Raw genomic sequence first — 21,683 nt, 5'->3', positions numbered from 1 at the left:
GGGCAGTGACAGGCCCGGGGCTGACGGGCGGTGACATGGACTGGTAACGGCCCTCCCCTATGGGGCGCTCAGACTTCGGAAGAAGATGGCGGGGCCGCCGCGCTCACGTGACACGGGCCTGTTGTCAAAATGCACTGGGTGCGGGGGGCTGTTGTGCGTGCGCAATGGTTGTCGGCCCAGAAAACCCTCTGCGGAATGTTGAGGCAGGGGAAACCCCTCTGCGGAATGTTGAGGCAGGGGAAACCCCTCTGCGGAATGTTGAGGCAGGGGCGCCTGAGTCGCCACAGCGAGCGGTTGGGCCTGGAAGTGCTGTGTGCGAGAGAGGGAGTGGGTCTGAGCCGGGGCTGCAGAGGCCTCTCCCCGTTGCCTGACGCCCGCCTGGGCTGCGAGGAGGAGCTCGACCTCAGGGGGTGCTGCTTTCCCCGACCCCCTCAGTGGGCCCTTCCTCAAGCCGCCAGCACAGAGGTCGTGACGCGGTCTGCCGTGGTAGACACCATCGCAAAGCAGGCACCGTCTGGCCCCGACCATGTCGTGCGTCCACTATAAGTTCTCCTCCCAGCTGAACTATGCCACGGTCACCTTCAACGGCCTCCACATCTCCCTGTGCGACCTCAAGCGCCAGATCATGGGCCGCGAGAAGCTGAAGGCGGCCAACTGCAACCTGCAGATCACCAACGTCCAGAGCAAAGAAGGTGCGTGGGGGCAGCCGGGGGGGGAGTCAGCCTGGGGCCCATCCCGCCGGCGTGCGGGGGACCAGGAGGGCAAGCGGCGCTAGGGCTGAAGCGGGATGGGAAGCGGTAATGCGATTCGGCCACGATCGGTAGCTGTGACTTGTGTTGGGGGCCTCACAGAGCTGTTCTTTTGTAGTTGCTCTTCCGACAGCTACCTTCAGATCTGTGTTTTAGACACGGAGCTAGGCGTAGAAGGAGACGTGGTTGACGTGCGACATGTAGTGCTTACCAAAGTTTTGGTTTCCTGGAATTCCTCTAGGTAAAATGATAAGGAAATGTGGGAGGATATCTTATAAAAACAGAGTAAGCTGAAAGTGATGCTATTGAACATCATTGTATCATCCATTTCTAACTGTGATTTTTTTTTCCTGGTACTACATGCTAACCACATCAGGGCAATACTGAGGTTTTACGGCAGAACATTTATGGTGAATATACGTAAGAAATGTTCTTAGAGCAGTCATAAATTCTTTTAAATCTAATAAATGGTGCTTCTTTCTCAGAGGTGATAATGGTTTTGGTATGACATTTCAGTTTGGTAATCTGCCATCTTGGTAAGTTTAAATGTGATTAAAGACTCTGGGTTGTGACTTTTCAGAAATAAAAAGACTTATAAAGTGTTTTCAGTCCTTAAAGTTCTTTTTTTTTTTTTTCCTGTGGTTCTCTGACACTCTTACAACAGCCTTTCTTTGAAATGTGGACTAGTGGTTTTTTTCCTCTTCCTCTTTGATGTATTAAAACTTAAACAGAAAAATATGTACGCTGCGGTAACTGTAACTTCAGCCCTGGCCTTTCAAGTGATTGGACTTAAAGCTCGCTGTGTATCTACAGGTATTGAAACTATTTCAGGAGAATGTCTGCGAAGAGACTTAAGGGCACAATGTTAGGGGTCTTAGGGATGCCATTGCATTGCATGACATGTGTAGGTAGAGAGACATTTCACAAGGCTTGAATTTTTCTAGTAGTATTGAACAAAATGGTCAAGACCTTTTGAAGAGTGTTTAATTTGCTTTAAGGGCTTTGCTGCAGAAGGGTCTCTGAATTTTGTCATCAGTTGCTAACGTACCTCCAGCTTCACAAATGCTAGCAGGCTGAATGGCCGACTGGCTGACGTCAGTCAGTCCTGTAGTAGTTGGGTCTGTGTCAAACAGAGCCTTAAAACCAGAATGCTGGATGGTAATAAACTTTGAAGGAGCCCAATTATTATCACTAGAAGAAAAAATGTTTTGAAATAGGCCAAGCACGTGGGTTCTGTTATAGCAGGTGAGGAACAGAACGCAACATTTCAGAAGAAAAATTTATGCTCGTAAATATGTTCCCCCACAAAGCGTTACTCTACTATCCATAATAGCCATTTTACAAAATGTGTTGCTTTGTTTTCATATGTAATCCGAAGACAGTGAAGACAAAGTATCTGCTTCACTAGGTTCTGCTAAATGTGGCGTTGCCTGAAGGCGAAGTTCAAGCAGGAGTATCTTTCCTGCTTTAAAGAGCATCACTCTTGTTTAACAGCGACAAGATCCTCCTCTAGGCAGGTTGTGTTGCACTTTGACCTTTGTAAAATGAGCATAAAATCTTACGCTTGCTATATTAGAGACACAGGTGCTTACTGAAGGAAGGGGTAAGGGTGTTTTCCTTGTGAAAACGCAACAATCCCCCAGGGGTTTTCAGAGCTAAAGCTGGAGAATACATTTCAGTGTCATCTATGTCTATGTCAAATTTTTGGTTTAGATGGGTAACCATGAATTTCAGTTGTTATTAATCAGATGTAGATGCTTAAACTCACCTTCGGAAGATAAAGGAACAAACTAGGCCCGGATATTCTGCCGAAATGGGATGTTTGGAATTCTTACATGTGGTCATGAAGTATTGGGTTTTTATAACATAGTCTGTGACTGACTAAACGCTGACGTGATCTTGGAAAGAACCAAGTGGACCTTGAGTGAAGATGGCCTACTTGTTCAGATTTTTCCGAGTACTCCTCTAAGCTTTTACAGTTCAGTAACTGTTACTTTTCATAATGGAAATCTAGTCATAGAAGCAATGCTAATACAAGCTAAAAGTAAACAGGATTTTAAGTATCAGTGGAAAAAAAATTTCTGATGGACTCTTTCTAAGATGCTGGGAAAGCAAAATGGATGGTTAGGACCCATTTTAAAAGGTCGGGGGGTGTGTGTCCTCTTCCACGCTTACTCTAGAGACACATTCTAGAAAGGCAGAATTCCCTTCAAAAAGCCTGTACTCAGGAATGAGGCATTTAAACTTGCCTCCTTTGAATTTGATCTGAATTTCTTGACCTGTTTTTTATACTAGATGTTCTCACAATATAGTGGAAGGACTGCAGACTCCAGAACTCAGGTCTCTTGAGTACTCTTTCCTGCCCTGTAACATTCTGACTCCAAGCACTTGGAGAATGTGCTATTCTGCTTATCAGGGAAAATACAAAAAAAATGCTAGAAACCCAAAAATGGGGCTCTGAACTGGTCTTCATCCAGTGGTTTGTGATCTGGACCAGAAAGAATCCTCTAGCCCTGCCAGTTTCGTTTCCATTTCAATGGAAAGCACTGAGCAGCTGAGAAGTGTGGTTGTTGATGGATTAAGCTCCAAGAAATAGGCAGCAATGGCAGGCTCTCTTCTCTGTTCTGTCAGTCTGGAGCACTAGCAGTGTAGGTGTATCGGTTTTAGTCAACAGCCACAAAAGCGCTGGCGCAGAGTTTTCATGCTTTAGCTAAGTGCCTGTTTTGTTGCGGGGCAAGCTAGTTAGACTTTAGAGTCTTGTTTATGCAGGTGAGACTTTGCTGTGCTTTGGTTTTCTCCAAAGATCTATTGGTATTGTAGCCTAATGGAAGCAAAAGCAACTTAAGCTAGGTCAGGAAAGAACCTTGTGCATTAGCAGGCTCTCCTTTCGTGACCTTTGAGACTCTTTCGCTGTTGGCGTTCAAACTATTGTAAAAAACTGGAAAAGATTTTGCTGCTTGTGTTTGATTATCAAACCTGAAGATTTCTTGAAATGTACCGTTAGTGTGTTGGGACGGTAACAGCGTGATGTTACGTATAAAGTTTTGCTTCTGTATCCCTAAAGGGATTCTCTGAAGTGCTATATAATTGCAGATTAATACACATTCTTAGGAATTGACTCCTGTTTTTTTCTGGTTTTATGTTGTTTTCAGAATACACCGATGATCGGGCCCTGATTCCTAAGAACTCCTCAGTAATCGTTAGAAGAATCCCTGCGGGAGGAGTTAAAGCTACCAGCAAAACCTGTGTTCTGTAAGTATCCATAAAGCACATTCAGATGGGCTCTTTCTTGTTAAAGCTGCTGACAAGTTTTGTTGTCGTGGGGTAGATTTTAATGCATCTGTCCCAAAGTAGACTTACATTTTTGGGCCTGCTGGGACATGGGGTTCGAACTCCAACATTGGTAACTTGTGCAATGATTCTTTTGTGTTTGTTCTTGGGGTTGGTTGTTCTGAGGGCCAAGTTGTAGACCCCGTTTCCTCTCGGTGGAGAGATTCCTCATTCTGTGTGTTTGCTTTTATTGCTTTTATAGTAGAGGGAGATACGCATTGTAGTGTAAACTTCGAATTTGTTGCCATCTCAGAAGAGTCTGATTCTGAGTGTTTGACTATTTCTGGCATTTGGAGGAGCAGGGGGTAGGATATGGCAGGTTTTCTTTTGCCCCAAATCTGGGGTTTTTGCATACTAGCTAGAGAGGAAAGACCAAGGTTGCCTGCTGATGAATCACGCAAACAAGAAGTGGCATTCATAAGTGATTCCTCTTAGTTTCCTAAAGACAATGCCCGTTTCAGGCAGAGAAAAAGAACAATATCCTAAAGTGTACTGCCTTTTGTGCGAGTACGATGAAGGAACAGTGAATCCTTTCCAAACCTGAAACTGCGTAAGCAGTTTAGGACCTTCCCAAATGTTACTAGCTGTCTGTCTAAGCCTGCTTTTCCCCTAAGCTGATATCTCTGCTCCAGGGTTTAATTCTGTGTTCCTAAGATTTACGGAGGACAGAGAATGGGGTATATTGATTACAATTACAGCTATGCAAATGCAATCGTGACTGCAGGATTATGGCTGTCATTTCTGTATTCATACAGTCCAGTTCTGTATCAGCTACATTAGCATTGTTTGAATGGTCATGTTTTGCAGCCGCCTTAAAGATATGCGTCTCCACCACAATGAGTAGCTGTTACTAGCTTGTGGTTTTGCCACGTCTTTGTAACGTGGGTTCTCAAGAAATAAAGTAGACTGATGAGTTACAGTGTGTCTGGAAGAAACAGTACAGCAGCATCCTGGTGTTCATGAAGCATTTGCAAGCAAAAACCCCTGAAGTTATGTGGCTCTGCACGTAAACTCTGGGCATATTAGTGCCATGGTTGTTGCACTGCTTTCAGGCACTCGCTAGTAATTCTGGACGCCACAGCGTGGTGCTTATAAACATGGCCTTGTTTGGGGGATTAATTGAAATACGTATGCTTAGTGCTGCCTCGTCAGTGCATCCTCTGTTTCTGGTTGGATGGTGCCCTCTCTTGGTATTGTAATGCTGCCCTAAAATGAGAGGATAGGTGCTGCAAGCATCAAAGGTCAAATAAATAGCTGGATGTGGGGATAAGGAAAGAATGGCACCACCGTTCTAACGTTGAAAATTAACCAGGCAGATCAACTTTCTATTCCTTCAGCTGGAAGCATTGCAGAAACAGCTGGTAGAGTGGTTAGTGTTTGGGAATGCTGAATGTGTGCTGAAATGGTGGAGAGGCCTTCAAAGTGCGCTACTCCCCTTGTAGTATGTTCCTCAGGTTCAGTGGATGAAGAAACCCATGTGTGGCCATCTAAAGTATTTCCTCATGCTTCCTCGTCTTCAGGACGTACGTGGCCGTAGCTGCGAGCCTGGTGCTGTTGTAGTAGTGGCAGGAAGCATGAGCCTTTCTATTTGTGCCTCAGTTCCACAGCAGCCTCGGAATTGCCTCTGCTCATGGGACACTTTGGATGATGTCTGAATTGTTTGTTAACTACATCAGTGGTTGAATGTCTGATTCATGATGAGCAGCCTGCAGATACAGATCAATGAGTATGTGGAATCTCAGCAGGTTTTCAAACGCAATAAATATTTCCTAAGATATTGTAGCATGTTCAAGATTATCTTAAAGCAAATTCTGGCAATTAAGACCTTTTTTTTTTTTTCCCCCACAGGGCTCCTAAATCGCACAAAATCCTAGGAACTGCTTTCAGGTGACATTTCTACTACTATTCTTAGTTAACATAGCATATGTAACACATGTAGTATTTTGGCATTTTCATGGCTAAGTATGGTCAATGTCTGAACACAGTGCTTGGGCTTCCACAAAGAAACACTGCTCTAAAGACTATGCTGCTGACATTGTTGTTATTTCTTTGTCAGAGGACTGATTTTTTACTCTTAAGTAAACTTGCACTTCAAAGGGTCTCGACTATCCCTGTTCTTTCTTAGAAACTGAAGTGCTCTCTCTGGTGCCTATTTGTAAGACTAGGGGCATACAGCTTGGCTAAAGTTACCTTCAGATGTTGATGCTCGATTATTTAAGAACACAAAGCTGTACTACAGACTTCATATTTTAGATACTTAATGCAGCAGAGACAAAATATCCGAGGACTTCCTCTTGCACTGTTGTGTTCTAGATCTGTAAGTCTTAGAGGAATTTGTGACAAAGTAGAAATGGGATTTTGGGTGGTTTTATTAGTGGCACTGAGTGTTATCAAAAGAGAGAAGAGTTTATGTATATGAATAAATTTCCATATTCACTAGACTCTGAGAAGATAATGTTTCTGATGTTGTGGTTTTACAACATGCTTTCACTGCTCGATGTTGGGTACAAATGCTTTATTTGAAGTTCTGATCACCTTTATTTCTTCTTCTAGAAGTCGAACTGCGCCAGTGAGCGGAACACCAAAAGCAGTATGTAAAAACACAATCTCAGGCTTTTTCCTACACACTGCACTTCATTCTAAACAATGTAGCCTTGTATTAATTTTCCAAACATTAGCTTAATATATTTTCCAGTAAATATGTTGTAAATAGCATGTCCTTGATTCAACATAGTAAAAACTGAGTCATGCCATCATTTGCACAGTTCTCATGGGAATCTTGGTATTTGTGCCTAGTAATGCATTGTATTTCATACTGACTATGCCAGAATATTTCCTGTGTGACTGCGTGTTGTACAGATAATGTATGATGGTTTTTAGAACGTGTTAGAACATGGCGCCATGTTCTGCAGCTGTCTGTCTACTGCTAGTACTCTGGATGTTTGTATCGGTTGTTGTGTGCTTTTTCTTTCTCGCAATACAAATTGTTTGGAGTGTATTTTTTGCCATTTTCACAGCCTATCACTTAGCTGTTGTTTTTAAATACCTTTTTTGCCTAATGGTTCTTGAAAGTGTTATCAAAAACAGCTGAGAAACCATTCTTGTTAAACTTGGTACTCTTTCTTAATTTTGACTTGGGGCTTCAAACAAATACCAAAACCAACATATCCCGTACGTTGTGAGGACAGTTCTGTGCAGCTAAATGATTCCTTTTCAGGTCCGTAAATACTTGGGTATTTGTTCCAAAAACTGTATAATTGAAATGATATTGTTAGGGCCCCTCTGAGTACGTAAATGCCTTTAATAGATGGCGGTGAATTTAAATAGCATTGCTACACAAAGTGGTATTGTCAAGTTCTGCATTTGATCACTTCATCTGACTAATCAGTTTAGCTTAATAGTTTGCCTGCAAATGAAAGGATCTAAAACCCAGTGTACAAATTATGGCACAAGGTTAGAGCCTGGTGCATTAGTGGGTGTAATCCCTGTCATTTCTCTTAACTTCTGCCTGCAGCCCATTTTTGGATCTGGTTGACTTCAGGGCTGGATGCTGCTTTAATTTCCCAAAGGTTAAGCCCTTCTTTAGTATAGCACCATTCTGAATTTACATTTGGAAAAGGGGCAGCATTTTTCTTCAGGTTTGAAAACACTGTCATTCTGCTGCTAAAATATAAATAAGTAATAGAAGGAAATACTTGACTGGTAGTGGTCTAGATCTTGATTTGCCACTTGGCTCGAATACGATGTGTAACTCTGCATTTCAAAATATTCCATATACTGTAAAAATGTCCATGTGGTGTTTTTAATGCCTCTCCTTGTGAGTTTGAGTTAGTTTAACTGGCCTAGTGACCCTAGTAGTCAATGTAATGCATTTATATAAACCACGTTTATAGTATTTGATCTAACTCTGACGGGTTTTTCTTTCCTGAAAACAGTTATTTTTCTCTTTGTATCCTTGCATGTGTATAAACACAACTCACGTGTTCAGAAAAAACCATTCTTTTAGCCTCGTGTGTTCCCTGGCATGTCTGCAATACATTTCTAAGTAGCATCTTACCATAAGCTAACATAGATGTCTCAAAAAACAAAAAAAGAAAAGTAAAAACCCTGAGGTGGGAGGGAAGACTAGTTAGAACTAATTAAAGCAAATGAAATTCGAGGCAAAATCATTCCCTTCTTCTTTACTCTGACTGTTCCTGGTTTGGGTTGTGGGTAGCCACAGAGTGGGTGGAAGCCTTGCATCTCTCCTTACAAGCCCTCTCTCTCTCTCCCTGTCAAAGCACAGCAGCCTCAGGTGCTTCTAGTGCTGGAGACACACTGAGCTTTATTCTTAAAGCTAGCTCAGGTCTTGGTCTAAAGGGTGGGGGGTTTCTATTGTTTGGTTTGGTTTGTTAATACACGTATTTCTGTATGTATTTCAAAGCAGAACCTGGATCTTAGTGTGGTGGGAATAAATCACTGGAAAGCTTGGCAATTGTTGTTGAACAGTAAAGCAGCAAAGTGAAAATGAGTTAACATTTTTTTAAAAAGGATGCACAATAGCTTATACTTTGACTCTTCATTCTCTTGCTCTTATGTCAGCTGGCAACTTAGACTTCCACATTTGTGCTGCTGTCCTACCGTTAACTACAGCCAAAGCAAGAAAGGGGATCCTTTTTGGTTTAGGATTACGAGTTCAGCAACTGCAAGGAGCTCTAGTTGGTGTTTGTCCTTAGAGGCTGCAGAAATGCAGAGAGTTGTGCCCATTGATTTAGCACTGTCAAGCACAGCTGGGATCCTTCCTGGCTGAATTTTTAGTTTAGCCAAGCTATCAGGTTTTAGAAAACCACTGTAATTTAAATGTGGCACTCCAGCAGTGAGATTAGCCTTTTCCTCCTATTTTGCCTCCCCTTTCCCACTTGCTTTGTGTTCGTTGCTGTTTAGTCTTCTGTTTGAAATGGGAGTTAATACATTGCCTGTCGAGTCTGGGGTTTCACATTTGTTTGTTGGTTGGGGTTTTTTTTCCCAATTCTTCTGCAGTATTATCTTGGGGTTGTATACAAGTTTCATGGAGATGTTGTTTCAACGTGACTGACTGGAGGGACTGGCAGGATATAATTCCATGGAAATTTAAAGGAAAAAACAAAAGACCCACGAATGTTGGATCACTGGAAGATGGTTGTTGCGCAAACATTCTAAATAGCACATTAATTATCTATTTGCTGCTTTTGGTAACTGTTCAGTAGAAAGGAGTGCTATCACCTCCTCGAAGAAACGAGACTGTTGCCTGCAGGCCAGAGAATAACTGCTTCCTGAAAAAATACAAGAACTCACTAATAGTTTATTAACTGTTATGTTTCAGTTACTGGTCAATACTGGACTGTTTACTGCAAGACTCCAATCGAGAGTTTTCCTAATTTCTTGTTGGCTTCTGAAAAAACACAAAATGATAGTGGTAAAAACATAGGCCTGTCTTTCCCACATGTAAAAAAGAGTGGCATACGGTGCATGAAGCTTCAAAGTACTTGATCAGGCTTCCTTTTTAACAGAACTGGGTGCAAAATGTTCTGAAAAGACGGAAGGGTGGGTCTTATGGTAAGACTTGCAATGGAAAGAAGGTGTCTGTTTCCAGATCTGGGTGCTCCTCTCCAAAGGCACATCTTCAAGAACTGTTGAGCTGGTAATACAGAAATGTTGTATGTGCTTTCCTAAATATATGGAGAAGGAAGGATTAACTGGAGTGAGGAATCCTCTTCTGCATGTAGGTATTTTTTCCCCCCCGAGACTGCTAAAACTGCTCCCTTGAATTCTTCCACCACAGGAGGGAATAAAGGACAGGAGCTTTTTCCCAGGAGGGGTTTTAATCTGTCTGCTGATCGATTTAGTGGCCTCTTGAGGAGAGCTGTTCAGTTTACACGGTGAAATGTTCTTCTACGTTTTTGAACAACTTCAGACATAATGAGCAGCGATGTGTCTTTCTGATAATGTTTTACTAGTGTAAGCTTAACTGCTGCTGCTTGTGGCGTAATGTAATTCAATATACTGGAAAAGGAGCAAGATAAGAGTTACCCTTTTTACTTGTGGAAAAACTGCCCTTCAGCGTTAGTTCTCACTAAACACTGCAGTCCATTACTAACCAGTGGCCTGAGGACTTCATTCCTGCAAGCTGTTCCAGTAGGTAGCTGGGAGGGAGGAGTGTGGTTGCAGTGGAGAAAACTATTACAGGATTGTGCCCTGAATCCATGTTTACATTATCATTAGAAATGGGTTTTGGTCTGATAGCATGGAGAATAATATTAAGTTTTCACAATTCCCAAACAAACTGGGATAGTATGGCCTGTGGTCTAATAAAATACAAGAAACCCGTTTTCTCAGTCTTTATGGGCTACTCTGTCGTGGTAAACACCTTCATTTCAATAACTTCAGCAGTTTATTTTTTTCTAGGCAAAGTGGTGGGTTACTTTAATGGCTGATGTTTTGGATTGGTGTTTTTATTTGGGTTTTGTGGGGTACAGTGAGTTTGGCATTTTTAAACTTACTGACAGGAGGGGCAGAGTTCATGTTTCAGGGCTGATATACCCGTGCTTTATTTTGACAGGCAACTATACTGTGTTCATAAAGTATAGCCCTGTGCATTTATAAATGATGAGATATTAACTGATTAATTTACAAACTACACTGAAAAACAGTTTCCTGTAGTGATGCTTCCTTCTCAAATAAACTGAAATATTTTTTTTAAATGCTTTTTTAGCAGCAAATTGACAGCTTCCTTACCCCTTCGACTTTTAAGGACTTGTGAGCATTTGACAAGGGTCCCTCTCTGAGATACTCCGGAACAATAAGTTGATCTCAAGCGGGTTTGGTTATTTTAGTTTCTTCTCACTAACCACATAGGCACTCTTAAGCTGCAATAGGTTTGGACTTTGTTTTGAACAAGTACAAATTACACTAGGTTGGAAATGCCTCTGTCAGGGACACTCAGAGGATACAGCGCAGACTTTCAGGCTACAGTAGAGGTTAACTATTGCTCTGTTTTGACCGTAGAACTTGAATCTGCGTTTACAATTTTGTGAACAGAGTGAAGTTCCTTCCCTGACTGCACACGTTCCCACCCACCCGGCTGTCACCAGTCCCAGTTAGGGCACAGAGAAACACCCGTGTTTCATGCACGTGCCTGCACAGAAACCCTCGCAGAGGGAAAAAATTCCCTTGGGTATCAAATACAGAAATCGCACTGAAAACCTTGTCCGGTGCTAGAGGACATATCCATAAGTCTCAAAAGGGGGGAAATCGCTGTGACTGGAACCAGGTTATAGCAACGGAATTCAGGTATCCCTGAGGACGGAGACTCACCCTGGTCGCTGGGATACGCATCCTGGCGAAGACAACGGTGCTGTGCGAGGGCCTTCGAGTGGGCAGTGACACGCGGAAACAAACTTCACAACTCACGCAGAGTTATAAACAGGCATGTTTATGGTGGCGCCGGGTGCAAGGGGGATTTCTCCTCCTAACATGCACACCGGGTTAAAATCATGACAGGTATTTAAAACAATTAACAAAGTTAGTTACGCCTCCTGGTTCTACCCCTTAATTAACTCTTGGTTAATACTTTTCTTACTTCATCTTAAAGTTACAGTTCTCTTTTAATTCGCCACGCATGCTCAGAGAGTAGGGGCCTTAAATGGGTTGGGGCTTTTCTAGCTAGGAGGTGTGTTCCTTAGCATTAGAATGAGATTATAATGAGACAGGTTAACTCTAGGGCACTATTTTGGCAGTCCATTCTATTTTTCTACGATTCGTCCTTGTGCTAATCGTTACAGCTAGTTAGCAGAGAGTTAGAGAAGACAGTCTTTATCTCTAATATGTCTAAGTGCCAGGTGCAGTTGTTATGAAGCATCTTCTTTACATTCTTCGTACTTGCTTTTAAACCTTGTTTTTCAAGACGTCCTGTAACATTCCCCTCTTTTCTTTCCCCTAAGCAAATTCTTTTGATTTTAAAAGCCCACCCCTATTGGAATGAATCTCACTCTAATAAGAAAACTATTGCATCATGAAAATTTTAAAAGTTTGTTAAAACAAGTTGAAGAAAGTGGAATAAAGACTTTAATTACTGTCCATCATGATGCAGATGGGATGTGTTTAGGGGTTATTCCCCGTCAGCTACCAAAATCTTAAACATAATGACCCACCCGATATTGGTGTTACTAATAGCTGTGACAACATTAACAATAGTAAATCTTACCCTTTGGTGTAAACTCAAGGAACTTACTGGACAAGTGTGGACACTAAAAATAATGATGAAACATAACAAACCACTTTTAAAAGCCAAAGAATTTGCTTAGGGGACAGAAAAGGGGAGAATGTTACAGGACTTCTTGAAAAATAAGTATTAAAAGCAAGTAAGAAGAATTAGAACAATGTAAAGAAGATGCTTCGTAACAACTGCGCCTGGCACTTAGACACATTAGAGATAAAGACTGTCTTCACTGACTCTCTGCTAACTAGCAATAACGATTAGCACAAGGATGTATCTTAGAAAAATAGAATGGACTGCCAAAATAGTGCCCTAGAGTTAACTCGTCTCATTATAATCTCATTCTAATGCTAAGGAACACACCTCCTAGCTAGAAAAGCCCCAACCCAATTAAGCCCCCTACTCTCTGAGCATATGTGGTGAATTAAAAGAGAACTGTAACTTTAAGATGAAGAAAACTATTAACCAATAGTTAATTAAGGGGTAGCACCAGTAGGCGTAACTAACTTTGTTAACTGTTTTGAATACCTGTCATGATTTTGACCCGGTGTGCAAGTTTTGAGGAGAAATCCCCCATGCACCCAGCGCTTCTTTATTTTTTATTATTTTTCTCCCTTCTGTATTTTGCTCCTTTTTGAAGAAAAAAAGGGTTAAGAAGAAAGTCAGCATTTTTATTTACTTTCTTTCCCCATGCTCCTCTTCTTGTTCGCCTCTTATGTTGGCAGACACAGGACTCATTCCTAACTGAAAATGGGTAATCTGTTTCTCTTAAGCCGGGCGGGGATTTGGGAGATGGTATATGTCTCAGAGGGTTGAACGTTTAGCTTTTCTTCTAAGGTTTATACAATTTGCCACTTGTTTGTGAACTACTTTGCCCTGTACCTTCCTCCTCATTGGTTTTGAGCCATGTGGCCAATTTCAGACCAATTTGATGCAGCGGGCAGCAGAGATCGGAAAAAAATGAATGCTCAGGAAAACAAACTTCATTAGTTTTCGCAGCTCATGGAATCAGCTTGTTTAAACTCCTCATCTAATGACGATAGGAGAAGCAGAGGGAAATACCGCCTTTATCCTGAATTTTGCAAGCACCTTAAGTCTGCAGATGTAAGCTTTCAACGTAAGCGGAATTCGCCTGGAAAGTGGAACACTCTGGGAATGAGTTTCTAAACATGGTAAAGCCAGAATAACTACCCCGTGCTCAGCCGTACTCTCTCTTAATTTTTGTTCTATCCTTACGAAGTCTAACAATATTTTTTCTTATTTTAGTGAGAAATTTTGACTATAAATATCTCTCCCCAGGTAATGGACTTGCTGTCTAAAACCAGGAACCTGGTGGGCGCAAGATTAGAGAAGACCAGCAGCAAGGTTGTTATGTGGACAGTTTGAAGGTGGTGCCTTGTCGTAATTACGCGCAGATCGAGAGGAACAAGGGAGTAAGGTGAGAACAACGGCTACGACTGCCATGAATGCCACCAGCAGTCGGTCTCACGTGGTCGTCACCATGCGATTCAAACAGGTGTAGTGTGCGGGCACTGTTTCCTCTGTTCAGTGTAGCTGTTTAGCACTCTTAATGAATTTAGTCCTGTTAGATGCACCATAAAATGAACTCGTGGAAGTTTTTGCAGACACGAAAGCCAGGGTAGCTCTGTTTTACCTAGACCCACCATAGTTTATTGCCACCTCCAGGACAGCGAGCAGATGAGAGCATGTTGGGTTTCCTCACCCTGGGCTGCAGGGTCAGCCTCGCCAGCCCACCTTTTTGGCGCTCGCACCCTGTCCACCCCTGCTGCTCTTGGAGTGAGGATCACCAAAGGCAGAGACGTCCTAAACCACTGCCTGTTTGCAGATGGACTCCGTCTTTAAGATCCTCTATGTCCCAAACATGACAAGTGGTCTTGGAAAATCTCTCACTGGTGTCCCGAAATAACCTACGGTCACTGTTTATCTGTGGTAGCTGCTGCTTGCCCGTTAGCGAAACGCAGAACTCCTGGCCTCAGTACAACAAGCGGCCCTATAGCGAGCAAGGTCATACAGCGCGGCACAAGTGTGGGGCAGTCTGTGGCACCTCCCCGAGCCCGCCTAAGGGAACGCCGCAGTGGGGCAGCTGCAAAGACATGACCCCAGAGGGTCACAAGGCCCGAATCGTGCTGTCCTCGCTGTGTGTGCCCGGGGCCAGGCGGAGGGCTGCTGGGTGACCGTGGTGCTGCTGCTGACGCATGGCCGAACCATCTCAGAGCAGCCGTGTCGGGGGAGACAACTGCTCGCGGCTCCGCTCTGGAAAAGGGGCCTTGCTCCTGCCATCGCTCCCCCAGTTTTTCCCCTTGGTAGACAGATACCAGAACTACAGGCTTTGTTGAAGTCCCCTGTCGACAGAGGCAGAGAGGTGTCTGCAGGGCAGCTTACACAGGACAACCCTGGGCTGGGGCCGGCTGAGGAGGAGGGGGGTCCGGCTGGCCCGGACGTGCACGACCCATCTCGGCAGCACGAGCGAGCTCAGCACCCCACGGCTGCTCGCGCAGGCAGCTCCAAAAGCTGCTCAGCCCTGGCAGGCAGGGCCAGTCCTGGGCTCATCTGGAAGGGGAAGAGGAGGGAGACGTCTTCTTTGCAGCCAGGGGAGGTTGGGAGCCAGGGGTGTTTCCATACTCCCTTTCTGCGGGTGCAGGGGATGAGCGGTATTGCCTGTTGCTTAATCCCGAGAGACGGGAGGTCATTTCTTTTCAGGCACACCTTTGCAGTTCTCATATTTAAAGCAATTCTGCACGTAGAAGGTGTTCCAATACCGGTAACTATCCCAAGATATTTCCTCTGAGTTTCTGCAGAGTATCGTTTTCTGTATCTTAATAATGTCTGAGCAATTGATTTGGTAATTGTTCCTGCTGTGTTGATACCATATTTTAACAGATTTTTCTCGACTGAAGCAATCACCAAATGGTCAGTTATAAATCTGGTGGGCTTGGCAGGAAGCAAAAGGCAAAAATCCTCAGGACTGGGAAGAGACAGATTGAAGGCAGGAACACGTGTAAATCTAAGTCTAACCACATTAAGAACTGTCATCAGGTTTTTTGGGTTTTTTTTTTTTTAATCCTTTCCTGTGAAGTAAAAAATAAATTTCTAGATATGAAAAAAATCTTCCCTCCATTCAGGATTCTTTGCTGCATGGTTAATCAATGAATAAAGCCTGAGATGTACATAAGCACAAATATAGTGAAGCATGTACGTAAGCACAAATATAGTGAAGCATGTACATAAGCATGAATATACTGAAGTTTCTAATCTGGTAGCTTTCCCCCTCCGTGCCCCCCTCCCACACCCCCCCCCGCCCCCCAATTTGATTTTGATAGTTACGCTTATATCGTTCACATCTTTTCACTTTATTTTCCCTTAGCGCTCTGGCCGAGGTTGCTACGGAAAAGAAGGTGCTGCATATCCCATGCAGGGACTCGGTCCTGAGGAAACAGCAGGGCCCATCATGGTAAACTGATTCTTGAATTTATAACCTAGTTTACCTGTTGAAATAGAATTGCATGGCTCGAACGTTGGTGAAAGTGGGTGTAGCTTCAAACTTAACTGTTTGCTTTCTATGCAACATAAAGGTGAGAACCCTTCTGCTGGTCAAAAGTTTCTTGCCACTATTAAACGCACTACTCAAATGGAGAGCACTTCTGTTTTCAGAGCAGAAATGTGGCTGGCACAAAATCTCTCTCGCTCGCTCGCTCGCTCTCTCCGTTAGAGATACAAACCCCATTTCTGCTGAAAGAGTTTTTGGCATATTTGTAAAAATGTATCTAAATGCAGATAAATCTAGCTAGATAACTCATAAGCACGTGTTTTATAGAAAAGCCATGTTCTTTACATAAAACTAGGCAGTATTACGGAACAGCTACTTTGTTTCCTGAATGCTGAGATTATTGTTTGTGCTGCGCACCAGATATTGCATTCCTAAATAAGATGCAGCTCCCATAGGTTCTTCTTTGTCTCAGGTGAATTAACTGTATCCTCCAGCATCTTTGAAGAGGTATTTTTGTTAAAGAAAGTACTATCAAGTGAAAGATGGAAGGATACAAATAGAAAATGTGCCCATGTGAAAACGTTGCCTGTAAATGCTGGTAGTCCTAAAACAGTTTACTTGAGCTTCTTCAAATGCTAACTCCCGTAATTCACCGAAGATGTTTTGAACAAATTTAAGGACAGATTCTTCAACTGTTACTTGTACAAATACCATCAAAGTGGTTTTGCGAGGTTGGTTTTTTGCGTTGATGCTAGCGTAAGCCAGAGTTACCAGGATTCAAGTGCCTCCAGTATTAATTTTTGCAAAAGCCACCTGTATCCTCTCATCTTTCTGTCTGTCGGTCGGTCTGTCTGTCTGTCTCATTTCTTGTGAAAGTGTTAAAAAGAGTTAAGTTATAGCCAGATTGCGAAGATGCTAGGGTTCTCCTTTTATGTTTAAGGACGTTAATGGTTGATTTTTCCATGTTAATGCTTATCTGATTTTTGGTAGTGTTGACAACTCTTTCAAAACGCCTCCTTCAAAATGTAATGTCAGTTCATACTTTTCATATGCTTACAGATTGCGGACGTGAGTCCAGCAGACGTCTGTTATGAAGAAACTCTGTCAACTTTACGATATGCTGAAAGGTACACTTCCGTAATTTTTCCCTCTCTGGTCTTGGTGCAAATTGCAGCCAGGTGCTGGGCAAAACGACAAAAGATACCAGTTCAAAGTGATTGACAGCTCAGGATGAAGAAAGAGTGAATCTGTCAGTAAGCAAGGGCAGCATATGAAGAGCTTATTCTGTATTCTTATTAACGAACGGCATATATTTTCACAACTACGTTGTATGACAGCGGTAACTCTTTTTCCTGAGAATTCTGGGTCTCTCTCACAGGTGTGACTTAATTCAACATCTTTCCTTCCCTTTCTCTCCCAGCACCTCTAAAACTAAGCTGTAGTTTGGGGTCCCACAGACCAAACATGGCTGAAACATAGAACATACAGATGATCCCTGCTGCCAGGCGTTTGTCGTCTCTGTTTCCCAATCCCAGATCCCAGCGATAGTGCCACGCAGAGCTATTCCTTCCTGCCCAGGAGCCGCTTGCTCCCCGGCCACTTTCCCAGTCCGTCGGCTCCTTCTGGAGGAGAGGGTTCCCTCTCTCCTCCCCTTTGCTCTGCTCCTGCCCTTTCTGGGGCTCAGCACTGAAAACCGCTCTCTTTGCAGTCCTTTCAGTCAGGCTTTCTCTGGGACTCCAGCACTAATTCCTTCTTATTCCAGCTCCCATAAAAAGAGGTCAGGCACTTACATGTCTCTTATCCCAAAGCGGATGGATCGTGGCTCTGCAAGCTCGTAGCCGCAGCAGCCTGGCTGTTAGGAGATATCAGGAGCAGAAGTTTTAATGTTTCCAGCACCAGTTCAGTCCTGCAAAGAGCTGAATTGCTTTCACGTGCCGATGAACGCAGACCAACAAACTCCCCATGCCTGAGCCAGCTCCATGCCGGGGCAAGTGGACTTGTCTCTGCAGGGGATTTGTCTGCCTACCTGGCGTACCCACAGTTACAGTGGATGAGGGCTGGTTTTCAGGTATCCCATCCCACATTGCCCCGCATACTGGAGGCACAGCAGCTATGGCTACGTTGCTGCCAGTTAGGGTTAGCTGGAGAAGAGAAGGTTTTTCCTGGGCTGGCAGGGGCAAAACCAAACCAGGCTGTGATTGCTGGTAACAGTACAGGAGAGGGCATCAGATGCTTCCAGCCGAGGAGCAAAGTGGCCGTGAGACCTTTTCGCTACATGGGATATTTCTGAACAGGGAAAAGAACAAAAGAAGGGGGCGGGGGGGGGGGGAGAGAAAAAAAAAAGAAGAGTAATTTTTGACAGGAAATCTTGCTGTTTGCTGGGATTATCTGGGTACCGGCTTCTGTTTTGTCTTTTATGTATTTTCATATTACCACAAAGCAGTGGTAAATGCAAGTCCCGGTGAGAAGCTTATAAGAGACCTGAAGGCTGAAAATAACAAAGTGTTGTCCAGTCTGGCTGGGCTCGGGAGCACAGGGCCACCAACAGCCGACGAAACACGTACGTATTTCAGCATAAATAGCAAGTAGATTTTGACTTCCCCAAACGTTATCAGGAGGCATCTTTGGTAATCTGTAACATCGAGGAAGTGTGGTGGGAATGCAGCTGAGGTAGGTCCACCGGTGGATTTCTTACAAAGTGGGTGGCAGAGAACATTTGGAACAACTGTGAACACGCTGCGTGGCTGCCACGGTGCTGGTCCTCGTTCCTCATGGGGTTTGCTATCTTACACGTAGATACCCTGGTTAAAGCTGTTCAGAAGAGGTGTGGTTTTTGCTGGCTGAGCATGAGCGGCGGATCCGGAGCACACGGGCAACGAGGGAGTCCCGGCTGGAGGAAGCCCGGAAGGAGTTGGAGCACCAGTATGCTGCCATGGCTCAGGCGAGTTTCCCAGTAACAGGCACTGTAGCCAGATACCTTAACCTGTGGTCTGATGTTTTCCCCTTCTTGTCATCTTTAAGATTTGTTACTCACACACCTCTCTGCCAGCAAGGCCCCGACAAGACCTTCCAGGGGCTTTTAAGCCTGGGTAAACTGGCAATAACGTAGCCCTTGGTTAGGGGTCCACAATGTAATATCAAATCTCTCATGAGTTCAGCTGACAGAATATGCTGTCTACTTCTAACTACATTATAGTTTGTGGTCTTCATTTTGTCGTTACAAGAAATTATTAAGGAAATAAGAGATGCCAGTGAATGCACCGAGCCATGTCGAAGCAGCTCAGGCTTGTGTCGTTTCAAAGTCCTTGACAGGGAGAACCAAAGATATTCCCTGTAAAACCAGCCATGAGATAAACACCCTAGAACATGGGGCAGACGCGTTCTTTGTTCTTTTTCTTAAAAAAGGTTAATACTGCTTTTAATTTGGGGCATGTTTCTGAAAGCAACCGATCTCAACGTGACTTATTTAGCCAGACAGAAGCATTTCAGTAGGAGGCTGTGGCGTGTAAGAGCCAAGGAGTGCGTGACAGGCTGCTCTGGGAAAGACGGGGTCTGATGGTGACTTGCTTAATAAATCGTTCAAGGCACACCTTCACTGAAAGGCCGTATGCTGCTCCCCTCCCAGTTGCTCTTCGCGAAACGTTTCTTTGCTTCAACATGGGTAACTGCCAAAGGGAGGCGTCAGGAAATTCGCTATCTGCGTAGAGCGGCGATCACGGCAAGAGGGCTGGGTTTAATGGGGAGAGCACAGCTTTACAGGAATCCAGTGCGTTTTGTGGGGGTCTCTTGATTTTTGCACGAAGCACGCATCATACCTTAAACAAAAGTGCTTGACTTCTTCCTTAATGAAGGAAGGTGACTCCGGGTCTGGAGCTTCTGCCAATGGAAAGAAGCATGGTGTCAGTCTTTCAGGTTTAATGATTGCTTCCTGATCGTGCTTGGTAAACTTATGGGAAATTTAGGGACTTAATTCTGTGGGGAATGCTGAACCCCACATGGTGTGTATGGCTAAACGTGGTAGTTCAAGTGCCTTCTTAGTCTGGACGGTTGTATCAGTCTTGGCTGGCAGCTGCCACAGGCGTTTGAGCACACAGGACTGTATCCTGTTCTGCTGAGGACAGCTCCTCATTCACTGACTGCATCAACTCGTTTTCCTGCATTGATTTGCCTGGGGTTTGATTTTTTAGGACAGTGAAATGAACTTAATCAGGCATCTATTAATTTTGTTTCTTCTACCTAGTAAGCTGTCAGGTACGGTTTTAGAGAAATAACGGTGACAAGGCTTTGCTGGTGTGGTAGTGTTTTCCTTATGTGGTGGAGAGAATGCTTAAATTGGTAGGAGAGAGTCACCAAAAACCGGGGCCTGTTGCACGTGTTGCAAATGCTTTTGCAGTTCAGCTTGTCAGGTTGCTGCTCGTAAAAGTACGTTTCAGAATGAGCTATTCAAAAGCCGTGTGGGCACGGTGCTGGGCAGCCTGCTCTAGGTGACCCTGCTTGAGCGGGGGGGTTGGGCCACGTGGGTTCCAGGGATTGGAATCCTCTGTGTTGTGATTCTGTGATTCCGGAACTTGTGCTGAGAGGGGCAAGCGGTGTGGTACGCTGGAAATGCCTTGTTAACTACTGTCTCCCTGTGCTGGAAGGCTGCGTGTGTTCTGTACTGAGACACTCGGCACCTTTATCCGTCTGCCCAGGTAGAACAAGCAATGTAAAAAAGAGCGCAATTTCAGAACTGGCTTTAGGAACTTTTGCTAGCTTAGCCACGTTAGGCAGAGACTGCAACTCTTGAATGGCAGTATAGTTTTGTTAGAGAATAACCATAGGAGGTAGCTGGGTAAACTGGCTCTAGTGTCAAATTCCGATCTGTGTTGGTTTTGTTTGTTTTCTCATTTAAAGGGAAATCAAGGCTACGGTCTGCATCAGATACAGGATCTTAGCTGTTGGGGGCTGTTGGGCTAGAGAGCTAAAATTCTTTCTTCTTCTCACCTTCTGCTGTAGATCTGTGCTTCTCGGAGAGCTTGTGGAGCATCCGCACAACCTCTGCAAGACAACGTGTAGGGTGCACTTGTGTGAAGTAAGCCTGACTCCAGAATTCTGATACAGACAGTCTCTGTTGTGCTAGTGGCTTTTGAGACTAAAACTTTGGTTCTGGATTAAATGTAGGGGTTTTGCCTAAAACATTTGAGGGAGGTTTTCTGCCTAAGTGGGAAAGAAATGACCCAGTGGTACTCACTAAATCACCGGCTAACTCGCTCACAAAATCCTCTTTCTGCAGGAGTAAAATATGGCAAACTTCTGTCAAGCTCAAAACTATTTATGGCTGACATGAGTCTATTTTTGCATTGTTTTCTTTATTTAGAGTGAAGAATGGGAGAGCTAACGGCTCGGGCAACGAGCAGTCTGCTGCAGTTTCCAGAGGTGACTCTTCAGGCACTTGGGGAAGATGGCATACCCCTAGATTCTGTGCTGTGCAGGAAGCTTTCTAGAGGTGAGCATTTTCCCTTAAATTTGGTGGTGGTATAAAGCTGTTGCGGCCTGGAGGTTACCTGAAGCATAGGGTCATAGTATCAACTGTGTCAGGTTGGCGCTGTTAAGATGCATCAAGTTTGGAGAGAACAAAAAGGATGTTGTAACGATTGAAAATGCTAATATTAAAACATTAGTATAGTTAAACTTTGAAATTACAACCACGTGCACTGATCTTGTGCTATTAGAATAATTTACTTAAACCTGCTGAGTCAGTGAGCCCTCCTCAATTTCTGCTTAAATACAAGGCAGTTTCCCAAAAAGCAATAGTGTGGTTTGGGCCGTATTTATTTGCACCAGCTCAAGCTCTATGACCGTCATAACATCACATGCAGAAATA

General features: G+C 43.9%; 1 pseudogene; it reads right to left on the bottom strand.

Moving 5' to 3' along the window:
* Window positions 1–6,628: 6,628 nt before the first annotated feature.
* Window positions 6,629–21,683, bottom strand: part of LOC132321273 (ATPase family AAA domain-containing protein 2-like) — a 169,005-nt pseudogene continuing 153,950 nt past the window's right edge.

Source organism: Gavia stellata, unplaced genomic scaffold, assembly GCF_030936135.1.
Source record: "Gavia stellata isolate bGavSte3 unplaced genomic scaffold, bGavSte3.hap2 HAP2_SCAFFOLD_64, whole genome shotgun sequence".
Lineage (NCBI taxonomy): Eukaryota > Metazoa > Chordata > Aves > Gaviiformes > Gaviidae > Gavia > Gavia stellata.
Note: the sequence above shows the minus strand (reverse complement) of the source record. Positions and strands in the feature narration are given on the sequence as shown.